The 20,983-nt window shown below is 39.0% G+C and overlaps 15 non-coding genes across 15 annotated transcripts; all 15 read left to right on the top strand.

Moving 5' to 3' along the window:
• The first annotated feature begins 304 nt into the window (after positions 1 to 304).
• On the top strand, positions 305 to 386 carry TRNAS-CGA (transfer RNA serine (anticodon CGA)). The gene has a single exon. It is a non-coding gene; the product is annotated as a tRNA-Ser (tRNA).
• Positions 387 to 1,729: 1,343 nt separating this feature from the next.
• On the top strand, positions 1,730 to 1,811 carry TRNAS-UGA (transfer RNA serine (anticodon UGA)). The gene has a single exon. It is a non-coding gene; the product is annotated as a tRNA-Ser (tRNA).
• A 1,343-nt stretch (positions 1,812 to 3,154) lies between these two features.
• On the top strand, positions 3,155 to 3,236 carry TRNAS-UGA (transfer RNA serine (anticodon UGA)). Its single transcript has one exon. It is a non-coding gene; the product is annotated as a tRNA-Ser (tRNA).
• A 1,343-nt stretch (positions 3,237 to 4,579) lies between these two features.
• TRNAS-CGA (transfer RNA serine (anticodon CGA)) lies at positions 4,580 to 4,661 on the top strand. The gene has a single exon. It is a non-coding gene; the product is annotated as a tRNA-Ser (tRNA).
• A 1,343-nt stretch (positions 4,662 to 6,004) lies between these two features.
• Positions 6,005 to 6,086, top strand: TRNAS-CGA (transfer RNA serine (anticodon CGA)). The gene has a single exon. It is a non-coding gene; the product is annotated as a tRNA-Ser (tRNA).
• Positions 6,087 to 7,429: 1,343 nt separating this feature from the next.
• On the top strand, positions 7,430 to 7,511 carry TRNAS-UGA (transfer RNA serine (anticodon UGA)). Its single transcript has one exon. It is a non-coding gene; the product is annotated as a tRNA-Ser (tRNA).
• A 1,343-nt stretch (positions 7,512 to 8,854) lies between these two features.
• TRNAS-UGA (transfer RNA serine (anticodon UGA)) lies at positions 8,855 to 8,936 on the top strand. The gene has a single exon. It is a non-coding gene; the product is annotated as a tRNA-Ser (tRNA).
• A 1,343-nt stretch (positions 8,937 to 10,279) lies between these two features.
• Positions 10,280 to 10,361, top strand: TRNAS-CGA (transfer RNA serine (anticodon CGA)). The gene has a single exon. It is a non-coding gene; the product is annotated as a tRNA-Ser (tRNA).
• Positions 10,362 to 11,704: 1,343 nt separating this feature from the next.
• TRNAS-CGA (transfer RNA serine (anticodon CGA)) lies at positions 11,705 to 11,786 on the top strand. Its single transcript has one exon. It is a non-coding gene; the product is annotated as a tRNA-Ser (tRNA).
• A 1,343-nt stretch (positions 11,787 to 13,129) lies between these two features.
• Positions 13,130 to 13,211, top strand: TRNAS-CGA (transfer RNA serine (anticodon CGA)). The gene has a single exon. It is a non-coding gene; the product is annotated as a tRNA-Ser (tRNA).
• Positions 13,212 to 14,543: 1,332 nt separating this feature from the next.
• TRNAS-CGA (transfer RNA serine (anticodon CGA)) lies at positions 14,544 to 14,625 on the top strand. The gene has a single exon. It is a non-coding gene; the product is annotated as a tRNA-Ser (tRNA).
• A 1,343-nt stretch (positions 14,626 to 15,968) lies between these two features.
• Positions 15,969 to 16,050, top strand: TRNAS-CGA (transfer RNA serine (anticodon CGA)). The gene has a single exon. It is a non-coding gene; the product is annotated as a tRNA-Ser (tRNA).
• Positions 16,051 to 17,382: 1,332 nt separating this feature from the next.
• Positions 17,383 to 17,464, top strand: TRNAS-CGA (transfer RNA serine (anticodon CGA)). The gene has a single exon. It is a non-coding gene; the product is annotated as a tRNA-Ser (tRNA).
• Positions 17,465 to 18,807: 1,343 nt separating this feature from the next.
• TRNAS-CGA (transfer RNA serine (anticodon CGA)) lies at positions 18,808 to 18,889 on the top strand. Its single transcript has one exon. It is a non-coding gene; the product is annotated as a tRNA-Ser (tRNA).
• A 1,332-nt stretch (positions 18,890 to 20,221) lies between these two features.
• TRNAS-CGA (transfer RNA serine (anticodon CGA)) lies at positions 20,222 to 20,303 on the top strand. The gene has a single exon. It is a non-coding gene; the product is annotated as a tRNA-Ser (tRNA).
• The last annotated feature ends 680 nt before the right edge of the window (positions 20,304 to 20,983 follow it).

Raw genomic sequence — 20,983 nt, 5'->3', positions numbered from 1 at the left:
ACAGGAATATTCATCATTTTATGCCTATAACTGGCAATATTGTATTGATGTGTTTGGAGTAGTTTTTGTTGCAGTAATTCTAAAAACCTTCATACTAAGTTTGAGGAAACTGGTGTCTCCCCATGACTTGAACCACCACAAGTCTCAGCAGAGTTTCATTTTTATTTGCGCAATGCTGAAAACTGTCACACCTGGTTTAAGGAAACGGCTGTTTCCAGAGTACCTGAAGCCACCTTAGGCCTAGCAAAATGTTTCTGCAAGTGACAAAGTATTTTTAAAGTGTAATTTGTACAGCAGAAAGCAAGCTGTGATGGCCGAGTGGTTAAGGCGTTGGACTCGAAATCCAATGGGATATTCCCGCGCAGGTTCAAATCCTGCTCACAGCGCTCTGGGTATTTTAATAGCAATCAGACCAAAGCATTTGCATTTCACTACAATAGTTTAACTAAGTAAAGCTTTGGCACCAACCAGAGACACTAAATAAGTGTTGTACTGATTGCGGGTAAATGAAGGGAAAAATATACAGTATTTCACCACACATGGGATTAGGGATGAGTTCTAAAGTGGTACTTTGCAATAGGTTGGTGTATTTGACAGCTCAGAACCATACCATTGTAATGGGAAGATTACATTTGGGTATTGACAATCTACAATGACACTGCATTTGACTTGTAGTTACCAGTGGTGAGTAGAAATAGTCAATGACATGTGCAAAAAATTGGGGGTTTGAAAGTGCGTCACTAAGAAATGGCTGAAGGTCGATTTGATTTCCCCAGTTCTTAACTCTGTACAATTTAAAACAAGCCAGAATTTGAATCATCTCATTGACCATCATTAGATGTGAGTACATTTAAAAATATGCTATACTTCCTAGACCACACCTGGAATTTCCTGAGGTCTAAACCGAGACTTTGCAAATAGCTGTCCAGATCTCTGCAGACAAGAACAAACCCTGCTCAAGACAATTTTGGAATTTCACGCACAATCAAAAATTTGCATCAGGTCTAAAAAGGAAATTGAACCGTGGCTTCTTTCGTATTCCACTCTGGTGAGATATCGGTCTTGGGAAAAACAGGCTAGTTCAGGAGCTAGCTACGTATATTGCAAACAATTGAGAGAAGAGATTCTGGAGGCATACTTGTGTGTTTACTATGTGACAAGCTATTCAAATTGCTCATCACTGAGGAATTAGTAAATAGAAATTGCCGATAAGGGTAAGGACATTTCTTCTAGATCGTGTCCAGTTGCTGTTAGGTACACCTTGATTTGGGTCAATAAACGCATTCAAAGGAATACTGATCATGTTATGCCTCTATCTAGCAAGACTTTGTAGACTTATTTGGAAGTTGTTTGCAGCTATGCTGAAACTTTTCATACCTGGTTTGAAGAAACTGACTTCTCCACACTGCAGAAATGCAAACAGTCACAGGAATATTCATCATTTTATGCCTATAACTGGCAATATTGTATTGATGTGTTTGGAGTAGTTTTTGTTGCAGTAATTCTAAAAACCTTCATACTAAGTTTGAGGAAACTGGTGTCTCCCCATGACTTGAACCACCACAAGTCTCAGCAGAGTTTCATTTTTATTTGCGCAATGCTGAAAACTGTCACACCTGGTTTAAGGAAACGGCTGTTTCCAGAGTACCTGAAGCCACCTTAGGCCTAGCAAAATGTTTCTGCAAGTGACAAAGTATTTTTAAAGTGTAATTTGTACAGCAGACAGCAAGCTGTGATGGCCGAGTGGTTAAGGCGTTGGACTTGAAATCCAATGGAAGATTCCCGCGCAGGTTCAAATCCTGCTCACAGCGCTCTTGGTATTTTAATAGCAATCAGACCAAAGCATTTGCATTTCACTACAATAGTTTAACTAAGTAAAGCTTTGGCACCAACCAGAGACACTAAATAAGTGTTGTACTGATTGCGGGTAAATGAAGGGAAAAATATACAGTATTTCACCACACATGGGATTAGGGATGAGTTCTAAAGTGGTACTTTGCAATAGGTTGGTGTATTTGACAGCTCAGAACCATACCATTGTAATGGGAAGATTACATTTGGGTATTGACAATCTACAATGACACTGCATTTGACTTGTAGTTACCAGTGGTGAGTAGAAATAGTCAATGACATGTTCAAAAAATTGGGGGTTTGAAAGTGCGTCACTAAGAAATGGCTGAAGGTCAATTTGATTTCCCCAGTTCTTAACTCTGTACAATTTAAAACAAGCCAGAATTTGGATCATCTCATTGACCTTCATTAGATGTGAGTACATTTAAAAATATGCTATACTTCCTAGACCACGCCTGGAATTTCCTGAGGTCTAAACCGAGACTTTGCAAATAGCTGTCCAGATCTCTGCAGACAAGAACAAACCCTGCTCAAGACAATTTTGGAATTTCACGCACAATCAAAAATTTGCATCAGGTCTAAAAAGGAAATTGAACCGTGGCTTCTTTCGTATTCCACTCTGGTGAGATATCGGTCTTGGGAAAAACAGGCTAGTTCAGGAGCTAGCTACGTATATTTTAAATAATTGAGAGAAGAGATTCTGGAGGCATACTTGTGTGTTTATTATGTGACAAGCTATTTAAATTGCTCATCACTGAGGAATTAGTAAATAGAAATTGCCGATAAGGGTAAGGACATTTCTTCTAGATCGTGTCCAGTTGCTGTTAGGTACACCTTGATTTGGGTCAATAAACGCATTCAAAGGAATACTGATCATGTTATGCCTCTACCTAGCAAGACTTTGTAGACTTATTTGGAAGTTGTTTGCAGCTATGCTGAAACTTTTCATACCTGGTTTGAAGAAACTGACTTCTCCACACTGCAGAAATGCAAACAGTCACAGGAATATTCATCATTTTATGCCTATAACTGGCAATATTGTATTGATGTGTTTGGAGTAGTTTTTGTTGCAGTAATTCTAAAAACCTTCATACTAAGTTTGAGGAAACTGGTGTCTCCCCATGACTTGAACCACCACAAGTCTCAGCAGAGTTTCATTTTTATTTGCGCAATGCTGAAAACTGTCACACCTGGTTTAAGGAAACGGCTGTTTCCAGAGTACCTGAAGCCACCTTAGGCCTAGCAAAATGTTTCTGCAAGTGACAAAGTATTTTTAAAGTGTAATTTGTACAGCAGAAAGCAAGCTGTGATGGCCGAGTGGTTAAGGCATTAGACTTGAAATCCAATGGGATATTCCCGCGCAGGTTCAAATCCTGCTCACAGCGCTCTGGGTATTTTAATAGCAATCAGACCAAAGCATTTGCATTTCACTACAATAGTTTAACTAAGTAAAGCTTTGGCACCAACCAGAGACACTAAATAAGTGTTGTACTGATTGCGGGTAAATGAAGGGAAAAATATACAGTATTTCACCACACATGGGATTAGGGATGAGTTCTAAAGTGGTACTTTGCAATAGGTTGGTGTATTTGACAGCTCAGAACCATACCATTGTAATGGGAAGATTACATTTGGGTATTGACAATCTACAATGACACTGCATTTGACTTGTAGTTACCAGTGGTGAGTAGAAATAGTCAATGACATGTTCAAAAAATTGGGGGTTTGAAAGTGCGTCACTAAGAAATGGCTGAAGGTCGATTTGATTTCCCCAGTTCTTAACTCTGTACAATTTAAAACAAGCCAGAATTTGAATCATCTCATTGACCATCATTAGATGTGAGTACATTTAAAAATATGCTATACTTCCTAGACCACACCTGGAATTTCCTGAGGTCTAAACCGAGACTTTGCAAATAGCTGTCCAGATCTCTGCAGACAAGAACAAACCCTGCTCAAGACAATTTTGGAATTTCACGCACAATCAAAAATTTGCATCAGGTCTAAAAAGGAAATTGAACCGTGGCTTCTTTCGTATTCCACTCTGGTGAGATATCGGTCTTGGGAAAAACAGGCTAGTTCAGGAGCTAGCTACGTATATTGCAAACAATTGAGAGAAGAGATTCTGGAGGCATACTTGTGTGTTTACTATGTGACAAGCTATTCAAATTGCTCATCACTGAGGAATTAGTAAATAGAAATTGCCGATAAGGGTAAGGACATTTCTTCTAGATCGTGTCCAGTTGCTCTTAGGTACACCTTGATTTGGGTCAATAAACGCATTCAAAGGAATACTGATCATGTTATGCCTCTATCTAGCAAGACATTGTAGACTTATTTGGAAGTTGTTTGCAGCTATGCTGAAACTTTTCATACCTGGTTTGAAGAAACTGACTTCTCCACACTGCAGAAATGCAAACAGTCACAGGAATATTCATCATTTTATGCCTATAACTGGCAATATTGTATTGATGTGTTTGGAGTAGTTTTTGTTGCAGTAATTCTAAAAACCTTCATACTAAGTTTGAGGAAACTGGTGTCTCCCCATGACTTGAACCACCACAAGTCTCAGCAGAGTTTCATTTTTATTTGCGCAATGCTGAAAAATGTCACACCTGGTTTAAGGAAACGGCTGTTTCCAGAGTACCTGAAGCCACCTTAGGCCTAGCAAAATGTTTCTGCAAGTGACAAAGTATTTTTAAAGTGTAATTTGTACAGCAGAAAGCAAGCTGTGATGGCCGAGTGGTTAAGGCGTTGGACTCGAAATCCAATGGGATATTCCCGCGCAGGTTCAAATCCTGCTCACAGCGCTCTGGGTATTTTAATAGCAATCAGACCAAAGCATTTGCATTTCACTACAATAGTTTAACTAAGTAAAGCTTTGGCACCAACCAGAGACACTAAATAAGTGTTGTACTGATTGCGGGTAAATGAAGGGAAAAATATACAGTATTTCACCACACATGGGATTAGGGATGAGTTCTAAAGTGGTACTTTGCAATAGGTTGGTGTATTTGACAGCTCAGAACCATACCATTGTAATGGGAAGATTACATTTGGGTATTGACAATCTACAATGACACTGCATTTGACTTGTAGTTACCAGTGGTGAGTAGAAATAGTCAATGACATGTTCAAAAAATTGGGGGTTTGAAAGTGCGTCACTAAGAAATGGCTGAAGGTCGATTTGATTTCCCCAGTTCTTAACTCTGTACAATTTAAAACAAGCCAGAATTTGAATCATCTCATTGACCATCATTAGATGTGAGTACATTTAAAAATATGCTATACTTCCTAGACCACACCTGGAATTTCCTGAGGTCTAAACCGAGACTTTGCAAATAGCTGTCCAGATCTCTGCAGACAAGAACAAACCCTGCTCAAGACAATTTTGGAATTTCACGCACAATCAAAAATTTGCATCAGGTCTAAAAAGGAAATTGAACCGTGGCTTCTTTCGTATTCCACTCTGGTGAGATATCGGTCTTGGGAAAAACAGGCTAGTTCAGGAGCTAGCTACGTATATTGCAAACAATTGAGAGAAGAGATTCTGGAGGCATACTTGTGTGTTTACTATGTGACAAGCTATTCAAATTGCTCATCACTGAGGAATTAGTAAATAGAAATTGCCGATAAGGGTAAGGACATTTCTTCTAGATCGTGTCCAGTTGCTCTTAGGTACACCTTGATTTGGGTCAATAAACGCATTCAAAGGAATACTGATCATGTTATGCCTCTATCTAGCAAGACATTGTAGACTTATTTGGAAGTTGTTTGCAGCTATGCTGAAACTTTTCATACCTGGTTTGAAGAAACTGACTTCTCCACACTGCAGAAATGCAAACAGTCACAGGAATATTCATCATTTTATGCCTATAACTGGCAATATTGTATTGATGTGTTTGGAGTAGTTTTTGTTGCAGTAATTCTAAAAACCTTCATACTAAGTTTGAGGAAACTGGTGTCTCCCCATGACTTGAACCACCACAAGTCTCAGCAGAGTTTCATTTTTATTTGCGCAATGCTGAAAAATGTCACACCTGGTTTAAGGAAACGGCTGTTTCCAGAGTACCTGAAGCCACCTTAGGCCTAGCAAAATGTTTCTGCAAGTGACAAAGTATTTTTAAAGTGTAATTTGTACAGCAGAAAGCAAGCTGTGATGGCCGAGTGGTTAAGGCGTTGGACTCGAAATCCAATGGGATATTCCCGCGCAGGTTCAAATCCTGCTCACAGCGCTCTGGGTATTTTAATAGCAATCAGACCAAAGCATTTGCATTTCACTACAATAGTTTAACTAAGTAAAGCTTTGGCACCAACCAGAGACACTAAATAAGTGTTGTACTGATTGCGGGTAAATGAAGGGAAAAATATACAGTATTTCACCACACATGGGATTAGGGATGAGTTCTAAAGTGGTACTTTGCAATAGGTTGGTGTATTTGACAGCTCAGAACCATACCATTGTAATGGGAAGATTACATTTGGGTATTGACAATCTACAATGACACTGCATTTGACTTGTAGTTACCAGTGGTGAGTAGAAATAGTCAATGACATGTGCAAAAAATTGGGGGTTTGAAAGTGCGTCACTAAGAAATGGCTGAAGGTCGATTTGATTTCCCCAGTTCTTAACTCTGTACAATTTAAAACAAGCCAGAATTTGAATCATCTCATTGACCATCATTAGATGTGAGTACATTTAAAAATATGCTATACTTCCTAGACCACACCTGGAATTTCCTGAGGTCTAAACCGAGACTTTGCAAATAGCTGTCCAGATCTCTGCAGACAAGAACAAACCCTGCTCAAGACAATTTTGGAATTTCACGCACAATCAAAAATTTGCATCAGGTCTAAAAAGGAAATTGAACCGTGGCTTCTTTCGTATTCCACTCTGGTGAGATATCGGTCTTGGGAAAAACAGGCTAGTTCAGGAGCTAGCTACGTATATTGCAAACAATTGAGAGAAGAGATTCTGGAGGCATACTTGTGTGTTTACTATGTGACAAGCTATTCAAATTGCTCATCACTGAGGAATTAGTAAATAGAAATTGCCGATAAGGGTAAGGACATTTCTTCTAGATCGTGTCCAGTTGCTGTTAGGTACACCTTGATTTGGGTCAATAAACGCATTCAAAGGAATACTGATCATGTTATGCCTCTATCTAGCAAGACTTTGTAGACTTATTTGGAAGTTGTTTGCAGCTATGCTGAAACTTTTCATACCTGGTTTGAAGAAACTGACTTCTCCACACTGCAGAAATGCAAACAGTCACAGGAATATTCATCATTTTATGCCTATAACTGGCAATATTGTATTGATGTGTTTGGAGTAGTTTTTGTTGCAGTAATTCTAAAAACCTTCATACTAAGTTTGAGGAAACTGGTGTCTCCCCATGACTTGAACCACCACAAGTCTCAGCAGAGTTTCATTTTTATTTGCGCAATGCTGAAAACTGTCACACCTGGTTTAAGGAAACGGCTGTTTCCAGAGTACCTGAAGCCACCTTAGGCCTAGCAAAATGTTTCTGCAAGTGACAAAGTATTTTTAAAGTGTAATTTGTACAGCAGACAGCAAGCTGTGATGGCCGAGTGGTTAAGGCGTTGGACTTGAAATCCAATGGAAGATTCCCGTGCAGGTTCAAATCCTGCTCACAGCGCTCTTGGTATTTTAATAGCAATCAGACCAAAGCATTTGCATTTCACTACAATAGTTTAACTAAGTAAAGCTTTGGCACCAACCAGAGACACTAAATAAGTGTTGTACTGATTGCGGGTAAATGAAGGGAAAAATATACAGTATTTCACCACACATGGGATTAGGGATGAGTTCTAAAGTGGTACTTTGCAATAGGTTGGTGTATTTGACAGCTCAGAACCATACCATTGTAATGGGAAGATTACATTTGGGTATTGACAATCTACAATGACACTGCATTTGACTTGTAGTTACCAGTGGTGAGTAGAAATAGTCAATGACATGTTCAAAAAATTGGGGGTTTGAAAGTGCGTCACTAAGAAATGGCTGAAGGTCAATTTGATTTCCCCAGTTCTTAACTCTGTACAATTTAAAACAAGCCAGAATTTGGATCATCTCATTGACCTTCATTAGATGTGAGTACATTTAAAAATATGCTATACTTCCTAGACCACGCCTGGAATTTCCTGAGGTCTAAACCGAGACTTTGCAAATAGCTGTCCAGATCTCTGCAGACAAGAACAAACCCTGCTCAAGACAATTTTGGAATTTCACGCACAATCAAAAATTTGCATCAGGTCTAAAAAGGAAATTGAACCGTGGCTTCTTTCGTATTCCACTCTGGTGAGATATCGGTCTTGGGAAAAACAGGCTAGTTCAGGAGCTAGCTACGTATATTTTAAATAATTGAGAGAAGAGATTCTGGAGGCATACTTGTGTGTTTATTATGTGACAAGCTATTTAAATTGCTCATCACTGAGGAATTAGTAAATAGAAATTGCCGATAAGGGTAAGGACATTTCTTCTAGATCGTGTCCAGTTGCTGTTAGGTACACCTTGATTTGGGTCAATAAACGCATTCAAAGGAATACTGATCATGTTATGCCTCTACCTAGCAAGACTTTGTAGACTTATTTGGAAGTTGTTTGCAGCTATGCTGAAACTTTTCATACCTGGTTTGAAGAAACTGACTTCTCCACACTGCAGAAATGCAAACAGTCACAGGAATATTCATCATTTTATGCCTATAACTGGCAATATTGTATTGATGTGTTTGGAGTAGTTTTTGTTGCAGTAATTCTAAAAACCTTCATACTAAGTTTGAGGAAACTGGTGTCTCCCCATGACTTGAACCACCACAAGTCTCAGCAGAGTTTCATTTTTATTTGCGCAATGCTGAAAACTGTCACACCTGGTTTAAGGAAACGGCTGTTTCCAGAGTACCTGAAGCCACCTTAGGCCTAGCAAAATGTTTCTGCAAGTGACAAAGTATTTTTAAAGTGTAATTTGTACAGCAGAAAGCAAGCTGTGATGGCCGAGTGGTTAAGGCATTAGACTTGAAATCCAATGGGATATTCCCGCGCAGGTTCAAATCCTGCTCACAGCGCTCTGGGTATTTTAATAGCAATCAGACCAAAGCATTTGCATTTCACTACAATAGTTTAACTAAGTAAAGCTTTGGCACCAACCAGAGACACTAAATAAGTGTTGTACTGATTGCGGGTAAATGAAGGGAAAAATATACAGTATTTCACCACACATGGGATTAGGGATGAGTTCTAAAGTGGTACTTTGCAATAGGTTGGTGTATTTGACAGCTCAGAACCATACCATTGTAATGGGAAGATTACATTTGGGTATTGACAATCTACAATGACACTGCATTTGACTTGTAGTTACCAGTGGTGAGTAGAAATAGTCAATGACATGTTCAAAAAATTGGGGGTTTGAAAGTGCGTCACTAAGAAATGGCTGAAGGTCGATTTGATTTCCCCAGTTCTTAACTCTGTACAATTTAAAACAAGCCAGAATTTGAATCATCTCATTGACCATCATTAGATGTGAGTACATTTAAAAATATGCTATACTTCCTAGACCACACCTGGAATTTCCTGAGGTCTAAACCGAGACTTTGCAAATAGCTGTCCAGATCTCTGCAGACAAGAACAAACCCTGCTCAAGACAATTTTGGAATTTCACGCACAATCAAAAATTTGCATCAGGTCTAAAAAGGAAATTGAACCGTGGCTTCTTTCGTATTCCACTCTGGTGAGATATCGGTCTTGGGAAAAACAGGCTAGTTCAGGAGCTAGCTACGTATATTGCAAACAATTGAGAGAAGAGATTCTGGAGGCATACTTGTGTGTTTACTATGTGACAAGCTATTCAAATTGCTCATCACTGAGGAATTAGTAAATAGAAATTGCCGATAAGGGTAAGGACATTTCTTCTAGATCGTGTCCAGTTGCTCTTAGGTACACCTTGATTTGGGTCAATAAACGCATTCAAAGGAATACTGATCATGTTATGCCTCTATCTAGCAAGACATTGTAGACTTATTTGGAAGTTGTTTGCAGCTATGCTGAAACTTTTCATACCTGGTTTGAAGAAACTGACTTCTCCACACTGCAGAAATGCAAACAGTCACAGGAATATTCATCATTTTATGCCTATAACTGGCAATATTGTATTGATGTGTTTGGAGTAGTTTTTGTTGCAGTAATTCTAAAAACCTTCATACTAAGTTTGAGGAAACTGGTGTCTCCCCATGACTTGAACCACCACAAGTCTCAGCAGAGTTTCATTTTTATTTGCGCAATGCTGAAAAATGTCACACCTGGTTTAAGGAAACGGCTGTTTCCAGAGTACCTGAAGCCACCTTAGGCCTAGCAAAATGTTTCTGCAAGTGACAAAGTATTTTTAAAGTGTAATTTGTACAGCAGAAAGCAAGCTGTGATGGCCGAGTGGTTAAGGCGTTGGACTCGAAATCCAATGGGATATTCCCGCGCAGGTTCAAATCCTGCTCACAGCGCTCTGGGTATTTTAATAGCAATCAGACCAAAGCATTTGCATTTCACTACAATAGTTTAACTAAGTAAAGCTTTGGCACCAACCAGAGACACTAAATAAGTGTTGTACTGATTGCGGGTAAATGAAGGGAAAAATATACAGTATTTCACCACACATGGGATTAGGGATGAGTTCTAAAGTGGTACTTTGCAATAGGTTGGTGTATTTGACAGCTCAGAACCATACCATTGTAATGGGAAGATTACATTTGGGTATTGACAATCTACAATGACACTGCATTTGACTTGTAGTTACCAGTGGTGAGTAGAAATAGTCAATGACATGTTCAAAAAATTGGGGGTTTGAAAGTGCGTCACTAAGAAATGGCTGAAGGTCGATTTGATTTCCCCAGTTCTTAACTCTGTACAATTTAAAACAAGCCAGAATTTTAATCATCTCATTGACCATCATTAGATGTGAGTACATTTAAAAATATGCTATACTTCCTAGACCACACCTGGAATTTCCTGAGGTCTAAACCGAGACTTTGCAAATAGCTGTCCAGATCTCTGCAGACAAGAACAAACCCTGCTCAAGACAATTTTGGAATTTCACGCACAATCAAAAATTTGCATCAGGTCTAAAAAGGAAATTGAACCGTGGCTTCTTTCGTATTCCACTCTGGTGAGATATCGGTCTTGGGAAAAACAGGCTAGTTCAGGAGCTAGCTACGTATATTGCAAACAATTGAGAGAAGAGATTCTGGAGGCATACTTGTGTGTTTACTATGTGACAAGCTATTCAAATTGCTCATCACTGAGGAATTAGTAAATAGAAATTGCCGATAAGGGTAAGGACATTTCTTCTAGATCGTGTCCAGTTGCTGTTAGGTACACCTTGATTTGGGTCAATAAACGCATTCAAAGGAATACTGATCATGTTATGCCTCTATCTAGCAAGACTTTGTAGACTTATTTGGAAGTTGTTTGCAGCTATGCTGAAACTTTTCATACCTGGTTTGAAGAAACTGACTTCTCCACACTGCAGAAATGCAAACAGTCACAGGAATATTCATCATTTTATGCCTATAACTGGCAATATTGTATTGATGTGTTTGGAGTAGTTTTTGTTGCAGTAATTCTAAAAACCTTCATACTAAGTTTGAGGAAACTGGTGTCTCCCCATGACTTGAACCACCACAAGTCTCAGCAGAGTTTCATTTTTATTTGCGCAATGCTGAAAACTGTCACACCTGGTTTAAGGAAACGGCTGTTTCCAGAGTACCTGAAGCCACCTTAGGCCTAGCAAAATGTTTCTGCAAGTGACAAAGTATTTTTAAAGTGTAATTTGTACAGCAGAAAGCAAGCTGTGATGGCCGAGTGGTTAAGGCGTTGGACTCGAAATCCAATGGGATATTCCCGCGCAGGTTCAAATCCTGCTCACAGCGCTCTGGGTATTTTAATAGCAATCAGACCAAAGCATTTGCATTTCACTACAATAGTTTAACTAAGTAAAGCTTTGGCACCAACCAGAGACACTAAATAAGTGTTGTACTGATTGCGGGTAAATGAAGGGAAAAATATACAGTATTTCACCACACATGGGATTAGGGATGAGTTCTAAAGTGGTACTTTGCAATAGGTTGGTGTATTTGACAGCTCAGAACCATACCATTGTAATGGGAAGATTACATTTGGGTATTGACAATCTACAATGACACTGCATTTGACTTGTAGTTACCAGTGGTGAGTAGAAATAGTCAATGACATGTGCAAAAAATTGGGGGTTTGAAAGTGCGTCACTAAGAAATGGCTGAAGGTCGATTTGATTTCCCCAGTTCTTAACTCTGTACAATTTAAAACAAGCCAGAATTTGAATCATCTCATTGACCATCATTAGATGTGAGTACATTTAAAAATATGCTATACTTCCTAGACCACACCTGGAATTTCCTGAGGTCTAAACCGAGACTTTGCAAATAGCTGTCCAGATCTCTGCAGACAAGAACAAACCCTGCTCAAGACAATTTTGGAATTTCACGCACAATCAAAAATTTGCATCAGGTCTAAAAAGGAAATTGAACCGTGGCTTCTTTCGTATTCCACTCTGGTGAGATATCGGTCTTGGGAAAAACAGGCTAGTTCAGGAGCTAGCTACGTATATTGCAAACAATTGAGAGAAGAGATTCTGGAGGCATACTTGTGTGTTTACTATGTGACAAGCTATTCAAATTGCTCATCACTGAGGAATTAGTAAATAGAAATTGCCGATAAGGGTAAGGACATTTCTTCTAGATCGTGTCCAGTTGCTCTTAGGTACACCTTGATTTGGGTCAATAAACGCATTCAAAGGAATACTGATCATGTAATGCCTCTACCTAGCAAGACTTTGTAGACTTATTTGGAAGTTGTTTGCAGCTATGCTGAAACTTTTCATACCTGGTTTGAAGAAACTGACTTCTCCACACTGCAGAAATGCAAACAGTCACAGGAATATTCATCATTTTATGCCTATAACTGGCAATATTGTATTGATGTGTTTGGAGTAGTTTTTGTTGCAGTAATTCTAAAAACCTTCATACTAAGTTTGAGGAAACTGGTGTCTCCCCATGACTTGAACCACCACAAGTCTCAGCAGAGTTTCATTTTTATTTGCGCAATGCTGAAAACTGTCACACCTGGTTTAAGGAAACGGCTGTTTCCAGAGTACCTGAAGCCACCTTAGGCCTAGCAAAATGTTTCTGCAAGTGACAAAGTATTTTTAAAGTGTAATTTGTACAGCAGAAAGCAAGCTGTGATGGCAGAGAGGTTAAAGCGTTGGACTCGAAATCCAATGGGATATTCCCGCGCAGGTTCAAATCCTGCTCACAGTGCTCTGGGAATTTTAATAGCAATCAGACCAAAGCATTTGCATTTCACTACAATAGTTTAACTAAGTAAAGCTTTGGCACCAACCAGAGACACTAAATAAGTGTTGTACTGATTGCGGGTAAATGAAGGGAAAAATATACAGTATTTCACCACACATGGGATTAGGGATGAGTTCTAAAGTGGTACTTTGCAATAGGTTGGTGTATTTGACAGCTCAGAACCATACCATTGTAATGGGAAGATTACATTTGGGTATTGACAATCTACAATGACACTGCATCTGACTTGTAGTTACCAGTGGTGAGTAGAAATAGTCAATGACATGTTCAAAAAATTGGGGGTTTGAAAGTGCGTCACTAAGAAATGGCTGAAGGTCGATTTGATTTCCCCAGTTCTTAACTCTGTACAATTTAAAACAAGCCAGAATTTGAATCATCTCATTGACCATCATTACATGTGAGTACATTTAAAAATATGCTATACTTCCTAGACCACACCTGGAATTTCCTGAGGTCTAAACCGAGACTTTGCAAATAGCTGTCCAGATCTCTGCAGACAAGAACAAACCCTGCTCAAGACAATTTTGGAATTTCACGCACAATCAAAAATTTGCATCAGGTCTAAAAAGGAAATTGAACCGTGGCTTCTTTCGTATTCCACTCTGGTGAGATATCGGTCTTGGGAAAAACAGGCTAGTTCAGGAGCTAGCTACGTATATTGCAAACAATTGAGAGAAGAGATTCTGGAGGCATACTTGTGTGTTTACTATGTGACAAGCTATTCAAATTGCTCATCACTGAGGAATTAGTAAATAGAAATTGCCGATAATTTCTTCTAGATCGTGTCCAGTTGCTGTTAGGTACACCTTGATTTGGGTCAATAAACGCATTCAAAGGAATACTGATCATGTTATGCCTCTATCTAGCAAGACTTTGTAGACTTATTTGGAAGTTGTTTGCAGCTATGCTGAAACTTTTCATACCTGGTTTGAAGAAACTGACTTCTCCACACTGCAGAAATGCAAACAGTCACAGGAATATTCATCATTTTATGCCTATAACTGGCAATATTGTATTGATGTGTTTGGAGTAGTTTTTGTTGCAGTAATTCTAAAAACCTTCATACTAAGTTTGAGGAAACTGGTGTCTCCCCATGACTTGAACCACCACAAGTCTCAGCAGAGTTTCATTTTTATTTGCGCAATGCTGAAAACTGTCACACCTGGTTTAAGGAAACGGCTGTTTCCAGAGTACCTGAAGCCACCTTAGGCCTAGCAAAATGTTTCTGCAAGTGACAAAGTATTTTTAAAGTGTAATTTGTACAGCAGAAAGCAAGCTGTGATGGCCGAGTGGTTAAGGCGTTGGACTCGAAATCCAATGGGATATTCCCACGCAGGTTCAAATTCTGCTCACAGCGCTCTGGGTATTTTAATAGCAATCAGACCAAAGCATTTGCATTTCACTACAATAGTTTAACTAAGTAAAGCTTTGGCACCAACCAGAGACACTAAATAAGTGTTGTACTGATTGCGGGTAAATGAAGGGAAAAATATACAGTATTTCACCACACATGGGCTTAGGGATGAGTTCTAAAGTGGTACTTTGCAATAGGTTGGTGTATTTGACAGCTCAGAACCATACCATTGTAATGGGAAGATTACATTTGGGTATTGACAATCTACAATGACACTGCATTTGATTTGTAGTTACCAGTGGTGAGTAGAAATAATCAATGACATGTGCAAAAAATTGGGGGTTTAAAAGTGCGTCAGTAAGAAATGGCTGAAGGTCGATTTGATTTCCCCAGTTCTTAACTCTGTACAATTTAAAACAAGCCAGAATTTGGATCATCTCATTGACCATCATTAGATGTGAGTACATTTAAAAATATGCTATACTTCCTAGACCACACCTGGAATTTCCTGAGGTCTAAACCGAGACTTTGCAAATAGCTGTCTTGATCTCTGCATATAAGAACAAACCCTGCTCAAGACAATTTTGGAATTTCACGCACAATCAAAAATTTGCATCAGGTCTAAAAAGGAAATTGAACCGTGGCTTCTTTCGTATTCCACTCTGGTGAGATATCGGGCTTGGGAAAAACAGGCTAGTTCAGGAGCTAGCTACGTATATTGCAAACAATTGAGAGAAGAGATTCTGGAGGCATACTTGTGTGTTTACTATGTGACAAGCTATTCAAATTGCTCATCACTGAGGAATTAGTAAATAGAAATTGCCGATAAGGGTAAGGACATTTCTTCTAGATCGTGTCCAGTTGCTCTTAGGTACACCTTGATTTGGGTCAATAAACGCATTCAAAGGAATACTGATCATGTTATGCCTCTATCTAGCAAGACTTTGTAGACTTATTTGGAAGTTGTTTGCAGCTATGCTGAAACTTTTCATACCTGGTTTGAAGAAACTGACTTCTCCACACTGCAGAAATGCAAACAGTCACAGGAATATTCATCATTTTATGCCTATAACTGGCAATATTGTATTGATGTGTTTGGAGTAGTTTTTGTTGCAGTAATTCTAAAAACCTTCATACTAAGTTTGAGGAAACTGGTGTCTCCCCATGACTTGAACCACCACAAGTCTCAGCAGAGTTTCATTTTTATTTGCGCAATGCTGAAAACTGTCACACCTGGTTTAAGGAAACGGCTGTTTCCAGAGTACCTGAAGCCACCTTAGGCCTAGCAAAATGTTTCTGCAAGTGACAAAGTATTTTTAAAGTGTAATTTGTACAGCAGAAAGCAAGCTGTGATGGCAGAGAGGTTAAAGCGTTGGACTCGAAATCCAATGGGATATTCCCACGCAGGTTCAAATCCTGTTTACAGCGCTCTGGGTATTTTAATAGCAATCAGACCAAAGCATTTGCATTTCACTACAATAGTTTAACTAAGTAAAGCTTTGGCACCAACCAGAGACACTAAATAAGTGTTGTACTGATTGCGGGTAAATGAAGGGAAAAATATACAGTATTTCACCACACATGGGATTAGGGATGAGTTCTAAAGTGGTACTTTGCAATAGGTTGGTGTATTTGACAGCTCAGAACCATACCATTGTAATGGGAAGATTACATTTGGGTATTGACAATCTACAATGACACTGCATCTGACTTGTAGTTACCAGTGGTGAGTAGAAATAGTCAATGACATGTGCAAAAAATTGGGGGTTTGAAAGTGCGTCACTAAGAAATGGCTGAAGGTCGATTTGATTTCCCCAGTTCTTAACTCTGTACAATTTAAAACAAGCCAGAATTTGAATCATCTCATTGACCATCATTAGATGTGAGTACATTTAAAAATATGCTATACTTCCTAGACCACACCTGGAATTTCCTGAGGTCTAAACCGAGACTTTGCAAATAGCTGTCCAGATCTCTGCAGACAAGAACAAACCCTGCTCAAGACAATTTTGGAATTTCACGCACAATCAAAAATTTGCATCAGGTCTAAAAAGGAAATTGAACCGTGGCTTCTTTCGTATTCCACTCTGGTGAGATATCGGTCTTGGGAAAAACAGGCTAGTTCAGGAGCTAGCTACGTATATTGCAAACAATTGAGAGAAGAGATTCTGGAGGCATACTTGTGTGTTTACTATGTGACAAGCTATTCAAATTGCTCATCACTGAGGAATTAGTAAATAGAAATTGCCGATAATTTCTTCTAGATCGTGTCCAGTTGCTGTTAGGTACACCTTGATTTGGGTCAATAAACGCATTCAAAGGAATACTGATCATGTTATGCCTCTATCTAGCAAGACTTTGTAGACTTATTTGGAAGTTGTTTGCAGCTATGCTGAAACTTTTCATACCTGGTTTGAAGAAACTGACTTCTCCACACTGCAGAAATGCAAACAGTCACAGGAATATTCATCATTTTATGCCTATAACTGGCAATATTGTATTGATGTGTTTGGAGTAGTTTTTGTTGCAGTAATTCTAAAAACCTTCATACTAAGTTTGAGGAAACTGGTGTCTCCCCATGACTTGAACCACCACAAGTCTCAGCAGAGTTTCATTTTTATTTGCGCAATGCTGAAAACTGTCACACCTGGTTTAAGGAAACGGCTGTTTCCAGAGTACCTGAAGCCACCTTAGGCCTAGCAAAATGTTTCTGCAAGTGACAAAGTATTTTTAAAGTGTAATTTGTACAGCAGAAAGCAAGCTGTGATGGCCGAGTGGTTAAGGCGTTGGACTCGAAATCCAATGGGATATTCCCGCGCAGGTTCAAATCCTGCTCACAGCGCTCTCGGTATTTTAATAGCAATCAGACCAAAGCATTTGCATTTCACTACAATAGTTTAACTAAGTAAAGCTTTGGCACCAACCAGAGACACTAAATAAGTGTTGTACTGATTGCGGGTAAATGAAGGGAAAAATATACAGTATTTCACCACACATGGGATTAGGGATGAGTTCTAAAGTGGTACTTTGCAATAGGTTGGTGTATTTGACAGCTCAGAACCATACCATTGAAATGGGAAGATTACATTTGGGTATTGACAATCTACAATGACACTGCATTTGACTTGTAGTTACCAGTGGTGAGTAGAAATAGTCAATGACATGTTCAAAAAATTGGGGGTTTGAAAGTGCGTCACTAAGAAATGGCTGAAGGTCGATTTGATTTCCCCAGTTCTTAACTCTGTACAATTTAAAACAAGCCAGAATTTGAATCATCTCATTGACCATCATTAGATGTGAGTACATTTAAAAATATGCTATACTTCCTAGACCACACCTGGAATTTCCTGAGGTCTAAACCGAGACTTTGCAAATAGCTGTCTAGATCTCTGCAGACAAGAACAAACCCTGCTCAAGACAATTTTGGAATTTCACGCACAATCAAAAATTTGCATCAGGTCTAAAAAGGAAATTGAACCGTGGCTTCTTTCGTATTCCACTCTGGTGAGATATCGGTCTTGGGAAAAACAGGCTAGTTCAGGAGCTAGCTACGTATATTGCAAACAATTGAGAGAAGAGATTCTGGAGGCATACTTGTGTGTTTACTATGTGACAAGCTATTCAAATTGCTCATCACTGAGGAATTAGTAAATAGAAATTGCCGATAAGGGTAAGGACATTTCTTCTAGATCGTGTCCAGTTGCTGTTAGGTACACCTTGATTTGGGTCAATAAACGCATTCAAAGGAATACTGATCATGTTATGCCTCTATCTAGCAAGACTTTGTAGACTTATTTGGAAGTTGTTTGCAGCTATGCTGAAACTTTTCATACCTGGTTTGAAGAAACTGACTTCTCCACACTGCAGAAATGCAAACAGTCACAGGAATATTCATCATTTTATGCCTATAACTGGCAATATTGTATTGATGTGTTTGGAGTAGTTTTTGTTGCAGTAATTCTAAAAACCTTCATACTAAGTTTGAGGAAACTGGTGTCTCCCCATGACTTGAACCACCACAAGTCTCAGCAGAGTTTCATTTTTATTTGCGCAATGCTGAAAACTGTCACACCTGGTTTAAGGAAACGGCTGTTTCCAGAGTACCTGAAGCCACCTTAGGCCTAGCAAAATGTTTCTGCAAGTGACAAAGTATTTTTAAAGTGTAATTTGTACAGCAGAAAGCAAGCTGTGATGGCAGAGAGGTTAAAGCGTTGGACTCGAAATCCAATGGGATATTCCCGCGCAGGTTCAAATCCTGCTCACAGTGCTCTGGGAATTTTAATAGCAATCAGACCAAAGCATTTGCATTTCACTACAATAGTTTAACTAAGTAAAGCTTTGGCACCAACCAGAGACACTAAATAAGTGTTGTACTGATTGCGGGTAAATGAAGGGAAAAATATACAGTATTTCACCACACATGGGATTAGGGATGAGTTCTAAAGTGGTACTTTGCAATAGGTTGGTGTATTTGACAGCTCAGAACCATACCATTGTAATGGGAAGATTACATTTGGGTATTGACAATCTACAATGACACTGCATCTGACTTGTAGTTACCAGTGGTGAGTAGAAATAGTCAATGACATGTTCAAAAAATTGGGGGTTTGAAAGTGCGTCACTAAGAAATGGCTGAAGGTCGATTTGATTTCCCCAGTTCTTAACTCTGTACAATTTAAAACAAGCCAGAATTTGAATCATCTCATTGACCATCATTACATGTGAGTACATTTAAAAATATGCTATACTTCCTAGACCACACCTGGAATTTCCTGAGGTCTAAACCGAGACTTTGCAAATAGCTGTCCAGATCTCTGCAGACAAGAACAAACCCTGCTCAAGACAATTTTGGAATTTCACGCACAATCAAAAATTTGCATCAGGTCTAAAAAGGAAATTGAACCGTGGCTTCTTTCGTATTCCACTCTGGTGAGATATCGGTCTTGGGAAAAACAGGCTAGTTCAGGAGCTAGCTACGTATATTGCAAACAATTGAGAGAAGAGATTCTGGAGGCATACTTGTGTGTTTACTATGTGACAAGCTATTCAAATTGCTCATCACTGAGGAATTAGTAAATAGAAATTGCCGATAATTTCTTCTAGATCGTGTCCAGTTGCTGTTAGGTACACCTTGATTTGGGTCAATAAACGCATTCAAAGGAATACTGATCATGTTATGCCTCTATCTAGCAAGACTTTGTAGACTTATTTGGAAGTTGTTTGCAGCTATGCTGAAACTTTTCATACCTGGTTTGAAGAAACTGACTTCTCCACACTGCAGAAATGCAAACAGTCACAGGAATATTCATCATTTTATGCCTATAACTGGCAATATTGTATTGATGTGTTTGGAGTAGTTTTTGTTGCAGTAATTCTAAAAACCTTCATACTAAGTTTGAGGAAACTGGTGTCTCCCCATGACTTGAACCACCACAAGTCTCAGCAGAGTTTCATTTTTATTTGCGCAATGCTGAAAACTGTCACACCTGGTTTAAGGAAACGGCTGTTTCCAGAGTACCTGAAGCCACCTTAGGCCTAGCAAAATGTTTCTGCAAGTGACAAAGTATTTTTAAAGTGTAATTTGTACAGCAGAAAGCAAGCTGTGATGGCCGAGTGGTTAAGGCGTTGGACTCGAAATCCAATGGGATATTCCCACGCAGGTTCAAATTCTGCTCACAGCGCTCTGGGTATTTTAATAGCAATCAGACCAAAGCATTTGCATTTCACTACAATAGTTTAACTAAGTAAAGCTTTGGCACCAACCAGAGACACTAAATAAGTGTTGTACTGATTGCGGGTAAATGAAGGGAAAAATATACAGTATTTCACCACACATGGGCTTAGGGATGAGTTCTAAAGTGGTACTTTGCAATAGGTTGGTGTATTTGACAGCTCAGAACCATACCATTGTAATGGGAAGATTACATTTGGGTATTGACAATCTACAATGACACTGCATTTGATTTGTAGTTACCAGTGGTGAGTAGAAATAATCAATGACATGTGCAAAAAATTGGGGGTTTAAAAGTGCGTCAGTAAGAAATGGCTGAAGGTCGATTTGATTTCCCCAGTTCTTAACTCTGTACAATTTAAAACAAGCCAGAATTTGGATCATCTCATTGACCATCATTAGATGTGAGTACATTTAAAAATATGCTATACTTCCTAGACCACACCTGGAATTTCCTGAGGTCTAAACCGAGACTTTGCAAATAGCTGTCCAGATCTCTGCAGATAAGAACAAACCCTGCTCAAGACAATTTTGGAATTTCACGCACAATCAAAAATTTGCATCAGGTCTAAAAAGGAAATTGAACCGTGGCTTCTTTCGTATTCCACTCTGGTGAGATATCGGGCTTGG

Source organism: Hyperolius riggenbachi, chromosome 3 (assembly GCF_040937935.1).
Source record: "Hyperolius riggenbachi isolate aHypRig1 chromosome 3, aHypRig1.pri, whole genome shotgun sequence".
NCBI classification, from domain to species: domain Eukaryota; kingdom Metazoa; phylum Chordata; class Amphibia; order Anura; family Hyperoliidae; genus Hyperolius; species Hyperolius riggenbachi.
Note: the sequence above shows the minus strand (reverse complement) of the source record. Positions and strands in the feature narration are given on the sequence as shown.